The 18,557-nt window shown below is 47.3% G+C and overlaps 1 protein-coding gene across 6 annotated transcripts in view; it reads left to right on the top strand.

Annotated features, from left to right (window-relative positions):
- The first annotated feature begins 458 nt into the window (after positions 1-458).
- Csf2rb (colony stimulating factor 2 receptor subunit beta) overlaps positions 459-18,557 on the top strand; it is a 39,533-nt gene continuing 21,434 nt past the window's right edge. The window contains exons 1-3 of one of the 6 annotated variants that reach the window (XM_075959984.1): positions 459-926; positions 13,732-14,028; positions 15,197-15,401. The gene's annotated coding sequence lies outside the window, so the exon portion shown is untranslated. The remainder of the gene's footprint in view (positions 927-13,731; positions 14,029-15,196; positions 15,402-18,557) is intronic. The other 5 variants (XM_075959983.1, XM_075959982.1, XM_075959986.1 and 2 more) reach the window with 5 other exon arrangements.

Raw genomic sequence — 18,557 nt, 5'->3', positions numbered from 1 at the left:
TGAGTTCGTGGCCATGCTGGTCTCCACGGTGAGTGTCAGGACAGCCAACATTACACAGTGAGACCCTGTCAAAAAAAACCAAAAGAGGTTGTGATCTATGTATGTGCTCTCTCTCTCTCTCTCTCTCTCTCTCTCTCTCTCTCTGTGTGTGTGTGTGTGTGTATGTGTGTGTGTGTGTGTGTGTCTGTGTCTGTGTCTGTGTGTATGTCTGTGTATCTATGAGTGAGCATGGGGAGGCCGGAGGAGGACATTGGCTATCCAGATATTTTCCTCTCAACCTCACCCTTTTGAGACAAGTTCTGCTAACTGTTGCAGAATATTTGTTTACTCTGTGAAGATGTGTCTTTGCCAAGGCGCTTTGAGTGGTTTAATAAAAAGCTGAAAAGGCTATAGCTAGGCAGGAGGTATAGGCGGGACTTCCCAGCAGAGAGAGAGAGAGAGAGAGAGAGAGAGAGAGAGAGAGAGAGAGAGAGAGAGAGAGAGAGAATCTGGGAGGAGGACTCTAGGTCAGGGATTTTGCCAGCAGACTCGGAGCAGCAAGTCAGATGTGCCATGCTAAGAAGAGGCAACCGAGCCACGTGCCAGAACATTGCTTAAAAAAATAACGGGCTAGCTGGGCGGTGGTGGTGCATGCCTTGAATCCCAGCACTCAGGAGGTAGGGGCAGGTGGATCTCTGTGAGTTCGAGGCCAACTTGGTCTACAGAGCGAGTTCCAGGACTGCCCAGGCTGTTACACAGAGGAAACCCTATCTCAAAAAAAAAATGACCTAATCAAGTTATAAGAGCTAGTTAGGGAAAAGTCTAAGCTAAGACCAAGCTTTCATAGTTATTATTAATTCTCCGTGACAATATTGGGAAGCCGGTGATCCAAAGACAGTGCAAGGAGGAAGCCGACTGCAGTCAGTGGACCTGGAGCAACTGGGCTGGTGAGTATCCTCCACAGTGCTGGGGTTATAGGTCCATGCAGCCATGCCCCGCTCTTACATGGGTGCTGAGTTCTAAACGCATGCTTGCTTCATCTCTCCAACCCATGCCTCGTCTTTCTGTAAGGATACCCGCTCTGTGGGCTTAGAGTCCAGTCAATGGCCCCATTCACCTCCATTCTCTTGTAAAGATCCAGTCTCAAAGCAAGGGAATGTCGGTGTATTGGGTACTTCAGGAATCTAAGCTATCATGGGGGGGGGTTACTACAAAGTGGGCAGTCAGTGAGGAGACTGAGAGGGGGCTGGTGCTCCAAGATGAGGGTACAGGGACAGGTGGGACGGGATTAGATGACACTGGGGTTAGATGTGTTTATAGACTCTTACCTGAAACCCAGGATCTGAAGCCTGCCATAGGGTGGCATGGTGGGGGGGAGTGGTCCGTTCCAGCTGCCCCAGGGCCACAAGGCAGCTGATCTCTCTTGTGCTATTGGTGGTTTGGTGTCAACTGGGCACTGGCAATATAGAAACAGTTACTTATTTCATTTCTATGACCAAATATATGACAAGAAACCACTTGAGAGAAGGATGTGTTCCAGTCGATAGCCTGAGAGTACAGTCCATGGATCATGATAGGAAGATGTATTTTATGGAGGGAGGGTGAGGACTCTGATCACATCGTGTCCGCAATCAGAAAACGGACAGAGATAGATGTTTGTTCTCCTTTCCCCCTCTTTCATTCAGTCACATTCACGGTGGAGCTTCCTACCTCTGTTTGCCTCTCTGAAACACCCTCACAGACACACCCAGAGGTATTCTCCAAGGGGATTCTAAATCCCACCACGATGGTGATCGAGATCAAGCATCCCAGACATGCTCTGCGGGGGCCCATCTCTCCGGTGGCACTGGCAGGGACAGCATATAACCTCATTTAAAAACGAGGAGCATTTGGCATCCTTGGCATGCCTGGCTTCTCTGGGCAGGGTCAGGCCGGGTCATACAATCTATCTCAGAACCTTGGTGCCTGCTGCAACTATCCAGGTCTGTTAGTTCAACCAAGCAGTCGGGTATGCTCAGTAGAAAAAAAAAACCAATAATATAGAAGGTACTTGAGTCATGCTACCTTATCTGAGGAGACATGAACCCTGGAGACCACAGCCGAGGACCCTTGGAAAGACAGGGTGACCCAGAGACCATGGAACTTCCAGAGGACAGACTAAAGAGAAGGCTGCCATTCCTTAGGGCTGGGGCCAAGTCCCTGGGATCCCTCAGTGGAGTTTGAACCTAAGACTATGAACCCACATAACCCACTCATTCCACTCTTCTCATTTTCCTCCTAGATATTAACTGTCCCTACATCTGTCCGGTGCGCATGGTCATGTGTCCCCAGCTCTCCTACCCATACACTAATCATTCCAGGACATATGGTTACCACTTCCTGTGTTGTGCTTGGGTGACTATCAATTTGAAGGAATCAAATTATGCAACAGAGAATGAGCTGATTAGGCTTCTAGAGCCAGGGAAAGCAGGTCTCCGTGGGAGAGAGGTGTATGAAACTGGGGACAGAGTTTGGGCCCCATGTGTGTCCTCAACAGATCCCTGCCAATGGTGGCTGAGCTGGGGGTTCCCAGGAGGGTACCAGGGCCCGTGGGCCTCCAGCTCTATCGTCTGTTAGATGCTCAGTCAACCCGGGAGTGTCAGGCTGCTGGTCAGTGGAGCCCCAGCCCTGCCTGCCCTCTCTGCATGCCCACCGCTTGCAGCTTTGGTTAGTGCCTCCGCCCTGGGTGCAGCTTGCTGTTCATGGCAGCTTCAGGAATCTGTATGTCCTGGATACTCCTCAGAATCCCTTCCTAAAGTCCACACATCCTTGCTTGGAGACCACTCTTCCATCACAAAGACTGGCATTCTCAGTAAGGGTCTACCCACCTCCTGCTCCTGGGCTTGTCCCCACATCTCAGTTACCTGGCTCCACAGCCCTCAGCCGACAATGCAGACCCAATCCTTAGCTTTGACTTAAGATATAAGGGTTCCCCATGGCCATGACTGCTTTCATAGCCCTTCCTCAGTCACCACTCACATAACTCAGATGAGCTTGGCTTCTTCCCATGGGAGCCCACTCGTCTCTGATAGCTCAGTTCCTACATTCCTTCTCACGCTGCGGTCCCTGACACAAAAATTCAAGGTGAGGGGATGTACTCTGCTCTGCCTTCCCTCAGATCACTTCCATATTGTTCTGTTGGCTTCTAGGGGAAGCACCCATCCTCAGAAGGAGCCTGCGTTTTCTGCGGTCGTAACCAGCCCATGCCTAGGCGCTTAAAGAGTGAACCCTAGCTGAGCTCAGAGATAGGGCCTACCTCACAAAACAAAGCAAGTGGTTCCTGAGGAGTAATGAAAGTTAAATGGGTTCAGAACTTCTGGAGATCTAAAGCTCACAGAGGGGTCAGACCTGAGTTTTGGTGGCAGTCAAGGGGTGTTGATCAACTCATGATAGGAAAAGAAGGAGATGCAGCTAGAAGTTAAATAGATGAATTCAGGTTAAGAACACTTATAACTCAAAAAAATCCAGACTCCAGAGTGTTATGAAATGCTGGCACAGTGTCACAAGTAGGAAATTCCAAGCCTTCCTTTGTGGGTCTCTAGAAAAAGCCTATTGTGTTTAAGATGCACGCAATACAGAAATGAATTTCCTATGGAGACTTGGGCCTGCCCTCTAGATAGCTCACTGTATATATGTGAATATTCCTATGTCTTCTGGTCCCAGGTATTTCCGCAGGGCATGCTCTGCCTGTAGTAGTTGAGTAGCCCAATGTGACCACAGGAGTCAGGTGTCACATGAGAAGAAGTCACATGAAGCCATAAATTAAACAAACTGGAAGCATGGCTTGGGTTCCTCTACACTCAAGAGTGAGACCTGGGAAGTCCAGTGGGTAGCCCTGTGAGGAAGGGGTGCAAGGCTGAAGCGTGTAACAGGATATAATGAAGGCCTGGGAGGGTGACGGGGGGACAGGTGGAGAGGAATGCCATCTATAGCGTAGCTAAAGCAGAATGGACACACAGACACACATTCAGATCTGATGGCAGAGCGAGCCAAGGGCTCGGGTTCTTTCGTGGGAGCACCTGCAGGCTCAGGACTGCCGGGCTCGGGAGATAAAGGACTGAGGTTTAGTAGTTGCAGTTGCTCAAGAGAGAAAAGGGAAGTCTACTCAGATACCATAAAATTGAAAACACGCAAAAGGAGCCGTCAATTTCCAGATAAGATCTGCCCAGGGAGCTAGTGTTTGCTGCAGAGGACATTTGGAGGAGCCTGTGACTTTTGAGATCCATGGAAGGAGGCCACCCATGTCTGATTAGAAGCCTGTCTAGGTGTGTGTGCTATTCCCATTTGATCTGTGCCATGTTGCCCTCCCTGTGCAGGCTAGTATATCAGGCAGGCATGTATCTGGTGGTTTCTGCTCCTTAACACTGGGAATCAGAAATAGCAACACATTCCCTGCTCCTGGTGGGTTGTTAGGGCAGTGAGGGGGACAGAGTGTGAGCATCTGCAGTCGAGGGTGGAAGATGTTTAAACCAATAGGCCTGTAGAGGAGGGAGGAGCAAGGAACCTATCTCATGACGTTTCCCATGGACGTGAGGCCACGTTGGGCTTCCCTCATCATGGCCATGGTGCTTCCAAAAGTTCCAGGAGCACAGCTCACAGGGGAAAAGAGACAGAAATCCTAGAACCCCATGTTTGCTCCTGGGACTCCTTTCAAAGGCCATGAAAGGAATATGGCCTCAATTCAGACACTTCTTTTGGGCTGGGGGTACCACCTACTGAGTGTGAGAGGGAAATGGGGCTCAGTCAACCCTTGTCCCAATCCTCCTGACAACCTGGTATGCTCCTTACCTCTCCAGGAGAGAGAACGGCCACCAGGGAGGCTGAGTCCTCATGCAAAATTTTGAAGAACCCAGGTGCTTCCACCTGACAAGAACCACCATCGTCTCTGAAGCCCACCTAGCTCCAAGGGCACCTGCTCTGTGCCTTGAGCTTAGATTTCCCAGGAGCATACTCCCTGCCTTCCACAGGTTTCTGCTGTGGGATAGGGTCCTCCTGCTACATAGAACAGACAGCTTTGTGTGCAGTCAACTCAGAATTATAAGTTCCCTATCATTTTCATGTCCCATATCAGACACACAGCAGCAGTTCAACGCTTGCTAGGTAGATGAATAAATTAATGCATGTCAGCATCTTAGGCTACCCTTCACAACTCAGTGCCCAGCCCTGCCCATGGGTATCTCTTCCTGCTCTGCTCTACCTCCAGGTGGAAATATCTTTTTCTTATACTTCACAGATGCAGTTCAAATGTCTACACTAGCACAGGGTTGGCATGCTTCTCCAATAAAGGACCATTCTGTCAGCCGGGTGGGAATCTGCTGGGACAGATAGATGACAGAGACAGACCAGGGAGACAGATAAAGACCGGGGAGACAGATACAGACCAGGGAGACAGAGACAGATCAGAGAGACAGACACAGACCAGGGAGACAGAGACAGACCAGGGAAAGAAGGTGGAGCTAAGGAGTTTAGGGAGACATTTGTTAATTAATTAATTTATTTATTAAAGATTTCTGCCTCCTCCCCGCCACTGCCTCCCATTTCCCTCCCCCTCCCCCAATCAAGTCCCCCTCCCTCATCAGCCCAAAGAGCAATGAGGGTTCCCTGCCCTGTGGGAAGTCCAAGGACCTTTAGGGAGACATTTTTGTCTTCAGTGTACACTTAGAACTTCCAGGCCTGTGGTCCTGGTGGTGGCTGATGGGGAGGGAAGGAGTTCCGAGACCAGGGAAAGGAGAGCACCTACCCCCAGGAATACTCGGTAGGTGGGAAAGCTTAAGCTATTGATTGGCAGGAGGGTTTATGTTGAATCAGTTTGACCTGTGGCAGGTGTCACAAGTCACAACTTCATGAAGCTCACCCGAGTTTTTTCAAAGTTAACAAAAGAAAGTTTCAGCTATCTTAGCATCACCGCCGTTTGTAATCTGCATTGAAATCCTAGTTGTAGCAAACACAGTTAATAATGACTGCAAACAGTTTGAGTAGACTCACGGCTTTGAGCCATAGCAAAAGCTTGCGGGACAATAGATCCACTTATGAAGCATGTCCCAGTATATATTCTATATATCAAAACTATATAGCTAAATGAAAAGTCATCTTCCTGATCATCCACAGATATAGACACCCATGAGATTGAGATGTCATCGTGAGATTACATATACAATCACAGGAGATTACACACTGCAATGCAGGTATTGGGGGGACAACCAGCTGCTTTAGCAAAAATGAGCAAGTCTCCACAGTCAATGGTCTGGCCTGCAGGTCTCTCCTGGACAGGACTAACCTCCATCAGAGCCACTCCTCTGGTGGGTTGACATCTGAATTACCAGTTGCCATTTGCTATATCTTTCCACATCCTCTAACATTTCCCTCCCCCATCCAATCATTTACCATGAGAGATGGGCGATTGATTACTAAAAGCAGTCATTGAAAAGCAAGTTGGTTTAAGTAAAAAAATAGTAAAAACTAAAATTATGGCTATTAATAGTAACATGATAGCTTAAGTTTGTTTTTACCCTGAAACCTGCTTTGTGAGTTTACTTTTTTCAATGTGAATACTGTCAGCAAGGTAAACCTGTCTGTGAGTCTGCCTTCCTCAGTTGGAGACCTAGTAGCTCTGGAGAAATAAGGCCTAACTTTTGCGTATAAAATGGACTGACCAGGTAGCTGCTGCCTTACGGGAAGGGACTGATGAGGGTCAGCTTGCAGCTACTGAACTGCTAAGCTTCAGCTGGCCATCAGCACCATCAATGATCTGAGAAGGATACATTTGAGTAGAAGCAAATTCCAAACGCATCTGTAACAATTCAAGTGACAGAAATTTACCTACTTCCTGAACAGCCAACCTGGGATCCTCCATGGTGATCTCAGTGGCTTAGCTGCAGGCAGAAGTTGTCAATCTTTGGCTGTCACACAAATCTTTGGCCACTAGACCCACGTCTGAGAGATTTGGGGCGGGGAGGTGTGTATAGTTTATTTCGTGGGTTATGGAGGGGGAAGGAAAGGGGGAAGCGGGGGGGGGGGGGGAGAAGAGAGAGGCAGCTCCAGAAGGGCAGACAGAGAGACAAGAGAGATGTTTCTGTGGAAGAGAAAACCGACCCACCTTGGCGAGGTGGAGTAGAACAGTCCGCCCTACAGGGGCACAGACTGGGCGGGGCCCTGGCTGCAGCTGCTCTCTGCCCAGTGCTTGGCATTACCACAACTGCAGTGAGCTCCAGGTGGAGTCTGTTCTGCCAGTCTTCTTTGGAGACAGTCTCAGCTGCTGTTACCTAAAGCTGGTATTTTTGTCTGCCAGGGAAAGCCTTTCTCATTCAACACTTTAAATGCTATATTCAGCAGATCTTTCTGAGGAATCTGAGGGCCATTGTTTAATCTGTTAAGTATACTTGGTTTTAAACAAACGTTACCTATTTTTAATTACTTGCCTCAGGCTTAACCTTGACAGCATATACAGAAGGCTAAAACCTGCTCCTGTAAATTAATTTACATTTGTACTTAGCATGACTACAAGTATAGTTGAGCACATGAAATAATTGGATCATTTACAAGTGACTGACCATTAACTTATATTTCTTAATTATCTTTGACAGTTTATTACCAGTTAGTGGCTTTTATTTTTTTATTTTTTATTTTTTTTAAATATTTATTTATTTATTATGTATACAATATTATGTCTGTGTGTATATCTGCAGGCCAGAAGAGGGCACCAGACCCCATTACAGATGGTTGTGAGCCACCATGTGGTTGCTGGGAATTGAACTCAGGACCTTTGGAAGAGCAGGCAATACTCTTAACCACTTGAGCCATCTCTCCAGCCCCAGTTAGTGGCTTTTATAAGATTAGGATTTTACCGTTCTATTTCTGTTGAGCAGCCTTAAAATTTTGAATTGAAGATAATTTGGTAACAAAGTAAAATTTTAAATCATAATTACAGTCTATAGAGAGACTGGAAATCTTACCTTCCTGATCCTTTCATAGTGTACCTTAACAGAATATGACAATTTCTTGTATGACTCAGTTTATCCAAATAGCTTAAGCTTAACAAAGTTATCAAAGACAAAGAAGCTAGACATACATCTTCAAGTCAGAGTCTGCTAGACTAAATAGACCTTAGGAATATATCAACCTTATTTATCAAACATACCTTATTCATCAAACATATTTTGTTTCTTCTCTAAATTTTTCTAGAAGCCTGGTGTTAGCAAAAGCCTAACTGAGTAGACAGACATATTTAAGTCATTTTTTTTTAAGCTGGCCTGAATAGACCTTTACAATCTTAGGAATTTATAAACATTAATCAAACATTTATTGTTAGTAAGTTCTATTTTCCACAAACAAGAATTTAAACATATACATATGCAGTATGCTATAGCAGGTATATTTTTTAAACAAGAGTTGAATCCAAGTTACATACAAATATGTTGTAGCAAATTAAGATTACTATGTATAGATTATTTTTAAAGTGTCAACCTTTTGTTACAAACTTTAAATGAACTTTTTGTTGCAGATTTTATAAAATTCTTCAGACCAATGGACCTTACAAATCCTGAGATAAGAGAGTTTACACAATAGTCTGACAAACCTTGAGATAAAGCTCCTACTTTAGCAGAAGTTTTATTTATATGAGAGGGGGGTACTGAGAGAGTTGGATAAGACCAAGGGAAGGAGTATGAAAGGAGCAGCGGTAATCCCTAGTGGAAACAGTTTACTTTGCAGTCCTTGTAAGGTCCTTAGCATCTTCCCTGTGCTGTTCTGTTTTGTTTTTACTTCTCCCTGTCACAAGGAGACAGGTGACCTGTGGGACCCAGATCAGGTGGAGGAGAGAAGTGAATCTAAAGTTTGGAGTTGAATATGGTGGGTGGTAGGAGCCAGCAGAAACAAACGTTCCATACCTTATGCGAGTCCAATCAGTCACCCAGTTCAGTTAGGAGAGGCCAAGCACCTTGGAAATGGGTCCTTGGTGCCCCTTGGGGTGTTCAACACCAGATGTATCAATTGACATGACCACACCATGGTGTGGTTAAGGGGAAGGTTTTTATTGCACATATGGAAGAGTGAGCAGCCAGAGCGTCTGAAAGAGTCCAGAAGAGAAAGAGAAAGATCTGGACTGAAGATGGCCAGGAGACTGAACGTGGCCAGGGTTATCTCTGAGAGAGGAGAGAAGGGCAGGGACGGAGAATAGGAAAAGAGCACAGTGAGAGGAGCAGGAGCAGAGCAAAGAGGGAGAGCCAGAGAGCAGTAGGGAGAGCTGATCAAGGAGAGCAGGGTTCTAAGAATGAGCCCAGGGGGAGGGAAGAGCACGAGCTGGGGGAAGGGACGAGGGGAGGAGGGCTAAGATGTTAGCATGGACTTGAAATGTGTAACAGGTACTTGGGATACTGAAAGAGCCTGAGCCACAGGTAGCCATATGTCCCTTCTGCCAGTGGTAAGGAAATGAATGACCCCTCTTGGTAGAGGGGAATCCTGAGGAATGCTGCATTTATCTAACCTCCAGAAATCCTCCTATATATAATTCAGGTAGAGCTCATTTCTGGGTATTTGGACTGACTTTTGGAGAACTGGAGTTCCCTTTGGATACAAAATCACCATCATTGTTGTCATCATCATCACTATATTAAATCAGACTTACAAAGTGGGGTGTTTGAAAGAAAATGGCACCCATAGGGAGTGTCAGTATTAGGAGGTGTGGCTTTGTTGGAGTAGGTGTGGCCTTGTTGGAGGAAGTGTGTCACTGTGTGAGTGGACTTTGAGGTCTCCTGTGCTCAAGCTACCCCAGTGTACTTCCTGTTGCCAGTAGATCAAGATATAGAACTCTCAGCTCCTTCTCCAGCACCATGTCTACCATGCTGCCATGATAACAATTGACTAAACCTCTGAAACTGTAAATGAGCCACCCCAATGAAGTATTTTTCTTTGTAAGAGGTGCCATGGTCATGGCAATAGAAACCCTAAGCAAGACACAAAGGAAGAACATTATTACCTGAGCTTCAATTAGATGAATCTTTTTAAAAATATATTTATTTATTTATTTATTATGTATACAATATTCTGTCTGTGTGTATGCCTGCATGCCAGAAGAGGGCACGAGACCCCATTATTGATGGATGTGAGCCACCATGTGGTTGCTGGGAATTGAACTCATGACCTTTGGGAAAGCAGGCAATGCTCTTAACCTCTGAGCCATCTCTCCAGCCCCCCAATTAGATGAATCTTGAGGAATCTGTGCTAAGTGAGATAAGCCAGCACAAAAGGACAGCCACAGTGTGATGCCACTTGGAGGTCCCCTGTGAGTTAACTTTACAGAGGCAGAAGGCATAGTGGTGGTTTCTGGGGCTCAGGAGAGGAGGAATGGCGTGCTGCTGTGGTGTTTGAGTTGTGACGTATATAAAAAGTTCAGGAGGTGGGCAGTGGTGACTTGCTGGCTCACCTAAATGTCCACAAGGCACTGACCACATGTGTGAAAGCAACAGGGACATCAGTTTTTCTGTATTTTATCACAGCCTTTTCAAAAGCCGGTGCGGCTGGTATACAGTGAGAAAAGGAGCAATAATCGCCGTTAGAGACTATGTAAGGATGCAAGAAGCCACCTTGGATTAAAACGCTCTGCTTCTTGATCCAGTGGTGGATAGCTGGGTGTGTAGATTCATAAATGTTTGCTCTCCGTGTGCTATATACATGCTGCAGAGTTCTTTAATGTAAATACAGCAGGGGAATTTTTTCAGTTCTCTGGAGAAAAACTTAAGTCCTAGGCATAGAGGAGGCAGGTTCTGTGACACTCAAGCAGGGCCTCGAGCCCACCCCCTGTCAGACCACTCTGTGAGCGACATTTATCTGGGCTTCCACGTGGGACCTCACAGCCATATCTGAGATACCCTTAACCCTTTCGAAGGCACATGGTTGGGACTAAGCAAAGCTAGACAGTCTTAGGGATGCTGATTTACCATGCCTTCCATGTACACAGGCTTTTGTCAAGGGTGAGAGAGCCAGTGCTTCACTGAGGTGACAGACACCTCTCCTTGGGCCTATTAAGACCAAAGCAGCACCCTCAAATGGCAGTGCTGGTGAATTGTCCTACAGGGGAGAACTTTGGCTGAGTAAGCAGAAGGAATGTTACTGGACAAACAAGTCTAAAGGCAGGTTTCTGTTTACTGGAAAAGTAGATAGCACAAGGCAGTTTCCATTTGCAAGAAACTTCCCTTAATTAGCCCCAAAGGTCAACTACCTTGACATTTAGTTCCTGGTCAGTCCAAACAGTCCATCTCAGCTGACACATAGCATCTGCTTGCTTTCTTCTGCCCTCCCCCGCCTACCCCCATGTTGCTCCTTTCTCTGCCTCCTGTGAAATAGCCTTGGCAATTTGAACCTCAATAAACCTCTCTTTGTACCCACGAAGCAGTAGAGTCCGGTGGTTTACCTGTGGCCCTGTGTGTGTTTAGACCCCTGGCAACTGGAATGAGCTTAGTCCTGTGAACATCAAGTCAGTCCTTTGTCCTCAGTGGTGAGCTTTGTTCCAGTTCTTAAGACTTTAAAACCTGCTCCAATGTTGGGGTGCAAGAGCCAGTCAACAGCTGGAGCATTTGTATGCCTGATTCTGCAAAAACACAAACAGATGTATAGGTGTATGTGTTGTCCCGATTTTATTTGTGCTATGACAAGAACCATGGACGAAGCAATTTGAGGGAGAAAAGGGCTTACTTCAGGTCACAATCCATAACTGGGTTACATCAGGGCAGGAACTTAAGCAGAAGTGTAAGCATGAACCGAGGAAGACTGCTGTGTGCTGGCTGGGCATAGATTGTCTAACTTTCATACATCGTTCGAGACCATCTGCCTAAGGAATGGTGCTGCCCACAGTGGGCTGGGCCCTCCTACACCAATTAACAATCAAGGCAATTACTGTGGTTGCTCACGCCTTTTGGGAGGCAAAGGCAAGCAGATCTCTGTGAGCCTGAGGCCAATCAGGCTGCATAGTGAGGTCCTATCACCAGCCCAGAAACAGTCAAGACAGTTCCACCCCAGACATGCCCATAGGTTAATCTGGCCTGGACAGGTCCTCATTTGAGACTCCTTTCTCCGGTGACTCGAGGCTGCTCAAGTTGTCAGTTCAAGCTAACTAGACAGGTGCAGCTAGATGAAAGCATGTTAAAACATTTCACTTATATAAACTGTGCTAAATGGTTATCTGTATTTTTTGCTTTAAATGAGGTACTGTCTCCAAGGCTAAAACCTGAAACTCATAGGAAATATGCATAGATACACCAGGGACTTTCAATTTAATAAGGTGACCTGCACACACATTGGATGGCTTAGGCACTGCATACAATAACTGTTGTTATTGTAGAGAAGGCCTTCTAAGAGGCCTCTTTTGGCTACTAGACACCTGCGTTCATTTTCATTTTGAATCAAGATTTGAAGCTCATTCCATGTTAAGAAAAAAAAGGGGGATGGGTGTCTGAAAGAGGTGGCTGGAGATTGGTGACAGTTCCTACGTTACAGGCACAGCAAACTCTACCAGGCCCCAGTCTGGCACTGTTCCCAAAACTAGTAGGTTGCCAAGAAAGACATGTTGTCACTGGGGTATGAGCCAAGAGCAAAGTAATTTCTTGTCAACTTTGTATGTCTGGAATGTCCTGTGTAGGTGGGGATGGTGACTGTGACCCCTTCACTCCTGTGCTGTGCATTGAATTTTGGGGGCATCTGGATGATGTGTTCATTTTCCCAAACACTGAGAAATTTGGAGGAAGAGTTACACAATGTGTGAAATGATACCATTCCTCTGAATTTCGAGGCCAGTAGGGCAGTGGATCCAGTGTTCAGACAGAGGCCGCCTGCCTTGTGTGACTTCCCGTGTGTACAGTGAAAACCTCTCATGGGTTCCACACGATTCCCACCCAGTGCCACTTAGTACCAGTTACTGTGGCGTAGCTATTACACGGGTTAAAGAATTTACTAAACACTTGATTAAACACCACTACAAACCAAGGGAGTCCCATCTATCGGCTGTCCATGCCATGGACCGAGGGTATTTATGTACAGGGAGATGAGAAATGACCAGTATGTCTGATACTGCCGTTTTCTGAAGAAAGAAAGAAAGAAAGAAAGAAAGAAAGAAAGAAAGAAAGAAAGAGGCCGACACTTCATCCATTGTATTTTTACACTCATTTGTTTTGTGTTTTACCATATTGTATTAAAATATCACTCCTTTTTATGGCATCTTTTGGTGCCCCTTTAAATTTTGCCCTGAAGGAGGGCTTACTCACTTCTTTATAACCCCACCAGCCTCAGATTTATTCATTCCTTTCTTCATTCATTCATTCACTCCTAGGCATGAGGTGTGAGCCACGGCAGGTCACGGGGGGGAGGGGAATGGAAGCAGACCCTCTCCTGCCCTAAGACCAAGTTGGGGGAAGGTCACAGTGGACTCTAGGGCAGGATGGAGAAAGTGAAGCTGACCCCCAGGGATCCAGAATGTTTCTGGAGTTTACTGTGGGCTGTGAACTTAGGTTTTCCACATCGATGGTTTTCCCTCAAAACCCTTCTGGTTTGTAGGTGCTTCTAGAAAAATACCACAAGGGGTCCCAAGGCTTGAAGAGGCCACCTGTAGCTGATTTGCATAAAGTCACATGCTGAGAAGTGGTGCCCTTGGGGTCCAGCCTAGTTCTGCCTGGCTCTGGGCCCATGCTCAGCAGAGAGGTGGCCATTGCCCCCTGTTTCCTCCAGAGGGATCAAGGAAGGCGACTTGGAAGAGGCCATTCCTGGACTGAGACTTGAAGTGTATGTGAGAGCTGACCAGGAGACAGCGGGGTGCAGGCTTCCCTGGCAGAAATACATGCCGTGAGTGTTATCAGAGACTCATGTCCGCAATTCTGAGAAGCAGGCGAAGTTGCTTGTGAAAGGCACTGGTGCTTCCTCATTCTGCTCTCTGTTTCCTCCCGACGTGGCACAAATAAATAGGAAGCGCCTAAGCTCCCTGCTCCTGGAGGCTCCCGAAGGAGGCTGCCTGTACCAAATGCAGAGGTAAGGCTCCCTGCTCCGGAGCTGAGGATGGGCTCAGAGTAGCGGTCGTGGGGTCTCCAGGATAGAAAGGGACAGGAGGAGAAGGAGTTGGGGTGGCATCTTGCTCCAGGGACTTTAGGAGGTACTCTTGGCCTTCCTGGGAAGACTAGGTCCCTGACCCCAGGGCAGTTTGTAGGGGAGGGGCTCCCAGGAGTGTTCCAGCTGGGGACACAGTCAGAGTTCTGGGAGGGGTAGAGTTAGGGTTGCTCTGGGACTCTGTGAGGAGCCAGCGTTGTCTCTGGGGATCTGTTGCCAGGGAGGACTTCCTTGAAAGCTCTGCCTGGGAGTAAGCACCATGTTCTATCTAACTTTGCCACCCGTGTGTTAGTTCTGCCCTTGTCCTGTGCTTCCAGCCACACATCTGTGGGATAGGGTGAGTGGGGGACATGGCCCCCTCTGTTTTCAACTAGAAATGGAGGGAGGAGAGAGAGAGAAAGAGACAGACAGGCAGGCAGACAGACAGACAGCGACACAGAGAGTGCTGGATGATCTGGTATGTCTCTGGGCCCTTCCCAAGTGACCTTGCCAAGTTATACCCAGTACCATGGGAGGTTCTACAATCCCCCTCTGTCTTCAGTGCGTCTTTATCCCAAGTCCTGTAGAGAAATTCTGTCTCTCTCCTCTTCTCTCCTCTCTCTCTCTCTCTCTCTCTCTCTCTCTCTCTCTCTCTCTCTCTCTCTCTCTCTTTCTCTCTCTCTCTCTCTCTCTCTCCCTCCTCTTTTTCATCACACTGTGCTCCAGACCACTACAGGTGATTGGGATGAGGCCCAGATGTCTGTGTTCTGTACCTATGGTGCTGGCTGAGGGGTGACTCATCACATAGCAGGGGACTTGTCCCTCCTGGATGACGATCCACTCAGCCCCTCTGCTGACTGGAGTCAGAGGCAGCAGCACCACTGTCAGGTCTCACAGCTCACACACTAACCGGCTCACACGGCCCGCACGCCATGTTTTACACTGACCATTGTTTAGAGAAATCTCATGACCCAAGAATCTGCCTGAGGCTCAGGCTCCTGTCTCTGCTCAAACCCAGCCCTCATTGCCTTTGAACCTAATTAGGCAATGAGAAGGGACCTTTACCTACTTCTCTGTGGAGCAGCGCCTCCCCTCTTCCTACCTCTTTCTAAAGGGTTTTAAAAGAAGACTCCTTCTCTGTCTGGATGGGCTGAAATGTCCCTTCAGACCCTACCATACGGTCGGCTCTAACAAATCTTTTGATGGAACCCAGCATCCGGTAATGGAACCTGAAAGGCGTCAGCGATATTGTCCTGTGGGCTCCTCCTCCTTCACCGCCGCTCTCTCTACGTATAACCCCAGACCTCCGTCCTTCTCTGGTGAGTCCCTGGGGTCTCCTAGGACCTTCTGTCTGTCCGTGTCGGGAATCTCCACGGGGCTTGGGTCTGTCTGTTCCTTCACCCAGCCTTGGTGAGTACAGAGACACCTGTTCTCAGCTCCATCTATTGTTGGTGACCCGGCAGCACTTCAGGAAGGTGTCTCCCTTGCTGGCTCACCTCTAGATCAGTGTTCTCAACCTGTGGGTTGCAACCACTTTAGGGTCAAACATCCCTTTCCCAGGAGGCGCCGAAGGCCATCGGAAAACACAGGCATTTACGTTACGATTCGTAACAATAGCAAAATTTACAGTTATGAAGTAGCAATGGAAATTTTATGGTCGGGGTCACACAACATGAGGAACTGCATTAGGAAGGTTGACAACTGCTGCCCTTACCCTCTTGACCAGATTTTCTGATGGTGTCACTCAGTCTCACCTGCCTAAGGACTCGTCTCTCAGCTGCTTTCTGCATAACCTCCGCACACTACACCCACGGGGGAAGATATTAAACCTCAAATCCTGATTTTCTTTAGCAACATTGACCACAGCACAGGGAGCCTGAAAAACGGCTCCTTTGATTTTTCTAGATTGCGCCACACAGTGCAAAGCAAGTGGCCTGAGACTCCTTGGGCATCCTTGTTCCTCATAACTGACCCTCTGTCAGTTTAGGACCGCATTTCAAATTATAAAAGGGTTCTACCCATTCTTAGGGACACAATTCTCTCCTCCCCCCCTGTAAGAATTTCCCCATGGTGTCTCTGTCCACAGCGACTGTTCTTATTGAAATTCTCAAAGCAAATATGATCTGATTAATTATTATTAATTATTATCATTCCCATGTCTTCAGTTTTTCCACCATATCAGAGGATGAGAGCCTGGGTGTAAGCAGGTAGACTCACAGGTGCAATTGTGCATGTGTGTGTGTGTGTGTTTCTGTCCCCAAGGGGACTGGCTTGCAGCCTCACCAGACAGGCTCCTGGGCCTATTTCTAGGGTTTTCCCACCTCGGAGGCCCTGCCAGAACATTTTTGCATATTCAGATTCTGACTTCAATAAATCATATCTCGCTTCTTTGTAGTTTCATAGTGAGCAAACTTCGCACTCACTCCTGGCAACCCCCCCCCCCAATTCATCAGTTTTACTTTTGTTGTGCCAAGATACTCCTGTCCCAGTGTTGTCAGAGAGGGCATGGGCTCATCAGTGTTTAATGTGAAAGACACAGACACCAGATTTATTAAGGATTGGCATGATCTAGAGCCATGGATGTTGCAAACACATGTCTGCAATTGCAGAACTTTAGGTAGATAATCAGAAGTGACTGCTCTTAAATTATCCAGTCCGACCTGGATAAGGAGGCTCAGTGTCTTCTGCTGAAGGGGAAAGGCTCTGTCTTCAGCACCTGATCTGACCTTATTTTTTTTTTTTTGACCTTATTTTTTTAACGTCTCTCAGAATGGGAGGATCTCGGAAACATGGGCTTATCACCCGTGACTTTGTGTGAGTGGATGTTTATCAACAAGCAAACACTGCTTACAGAAGCGTTGTGTGAACACACCACAAACAAATAAACAGAGAAAAACCCCAGAGTGGCCTTTTGCCTCTTGGTTAAGTCAGTTCTAACGAATGACTAATGGAAAACGTGCCCAGCATTTAGACACAGAAGTGATATAGAGTACCAAACCCTTTTAAGATGAAGAAACCAAGTCCAAATGGTTCTAACATTTGTCCAGAGTAACCAATACCATACCATTGGTATAAAACAAGTCAAAATGGAGCAGAAAATAATTGACAGAAATCCTAGTGGATCTTCTAATGTGACTCTCGGAGGCAATGTAGCCAATGCACCAGTCTTGGTTCCCATTAGAATATGGTTATTTTTCCACACTCATAAGTTTCCATATGTATGTGTGTGTACATATATATTATTATATTATATAAATTAAAATACAAGTTACTGCTCAGGACAGGGTGTCGAGTTCACATATGTTCAGAAGGAATGCCACAGCATACAGGACTTCTGGCTTGCCTTTGGCCAGCACCACCCTCAATCTACAGGCTTTCCATCAGTGAGACAGGTTGACTCTCATATCTGTGCGGGGCCATTGTTGGCTTGGGGATCTACGGCGGAGCCCCTCAGTTCACCACCAGCCTCTAGTCTCCTTTCGTGTGCTGCCCTCCAGTTGAGGAGAGCTTTCCTCTCAGTGCCATGCTTTCTTCCCAGCCTTCTGAGATGCAGAGGAAGACTCATCCACCTCAGCACAGACAGGCTGCCCTTTCCAGCTTCCCCAGCATCTGTCAGTCTCACCCACTCCAGAAACCCATTTTCCCTCTCGCTACGAACACCTCGGAGCTTTCCTACCACACGTTCTCGAGGCTCTCCACCCTGGCTACTTCCTGCCTTGGTCACTTGTTTCCAAGACTGTTTTATTCCCCCTGCAGACTGGAGCAGCTTCCAGCCTGTGGGTGGCTGGGCTAGCAGCATCTCCGGCTTGAGTCATATCCCAGAGGTGCGTTTAAAATATCAGTAGGCATTGTCGAGTCATTGCACTGAAAATGCATCAGAAGGTGGCGCCCCGCCCCCTCAAAGACTCCACGAACAGGATGACGTTTTTCTTTGTATTGTTTCATAATCTTCAGCCACATGATTGATGGTCAAACCGGTTAGTCTATGTGTCCTATTTCCTTACATGTGAAGTAAAATACATGTCCCTGGGCTACGTTCTCTGTTTCCTTTGTCAGGCTTACAATGTCTTGGGTCGTAAAATGATCCCATCATCTGTCACTCTTCGGTTTGCTCTGTGTGTGTGTTCCTGGACGTGTGGATACATATACGTGTGCGTGTGCAGGTGGAGGCCAGACGACACCCTTGGGCGTCCTTCCTTAGGTACAGCCCACCTTGTTTTGGAGACAGAGTCTCTTGCTGACCTGGAACTCAGTGAGCAAACCAGGCTGGCCAGTCCAATCAGAAAGCCCCTGGGTTCTGCCTTACTGTCTCGGCCTCCCCAAAAGTGCATGCCACCACACTTAGCTTCTGGGCCTCGAACTCAGGTCCATGTGCTTGCAAAGCAGACCCTTGACCCACCAAGCCACCTCTCCAGCCTTGTCTGCTGGTTTGCGTTTTGCTTTGCTTTGTGGTTTCCCCTAATATTAAAGATGTA

Source organism: Microtus pennsylvanicus, chromosome 2 (genome assembly GCF_037038515.1).
Source record: "Microtus pennsylvanicus isolate mMicPen1 chromosome 2, mMicPen1.hap1, whole genome shotgun sequence".
Lineage (NCBI taxonomy): Eukaryota > Metazoa > Chordata > Mammalia > Rodentia > Cricetidae > Microtus > Microtus pennsylvanicus.
The sequence above is the reverse complement of the archived record's forward strand: the minus strand, read 5'-3'. Positions and strand labels throughout refer to the sequence as shown.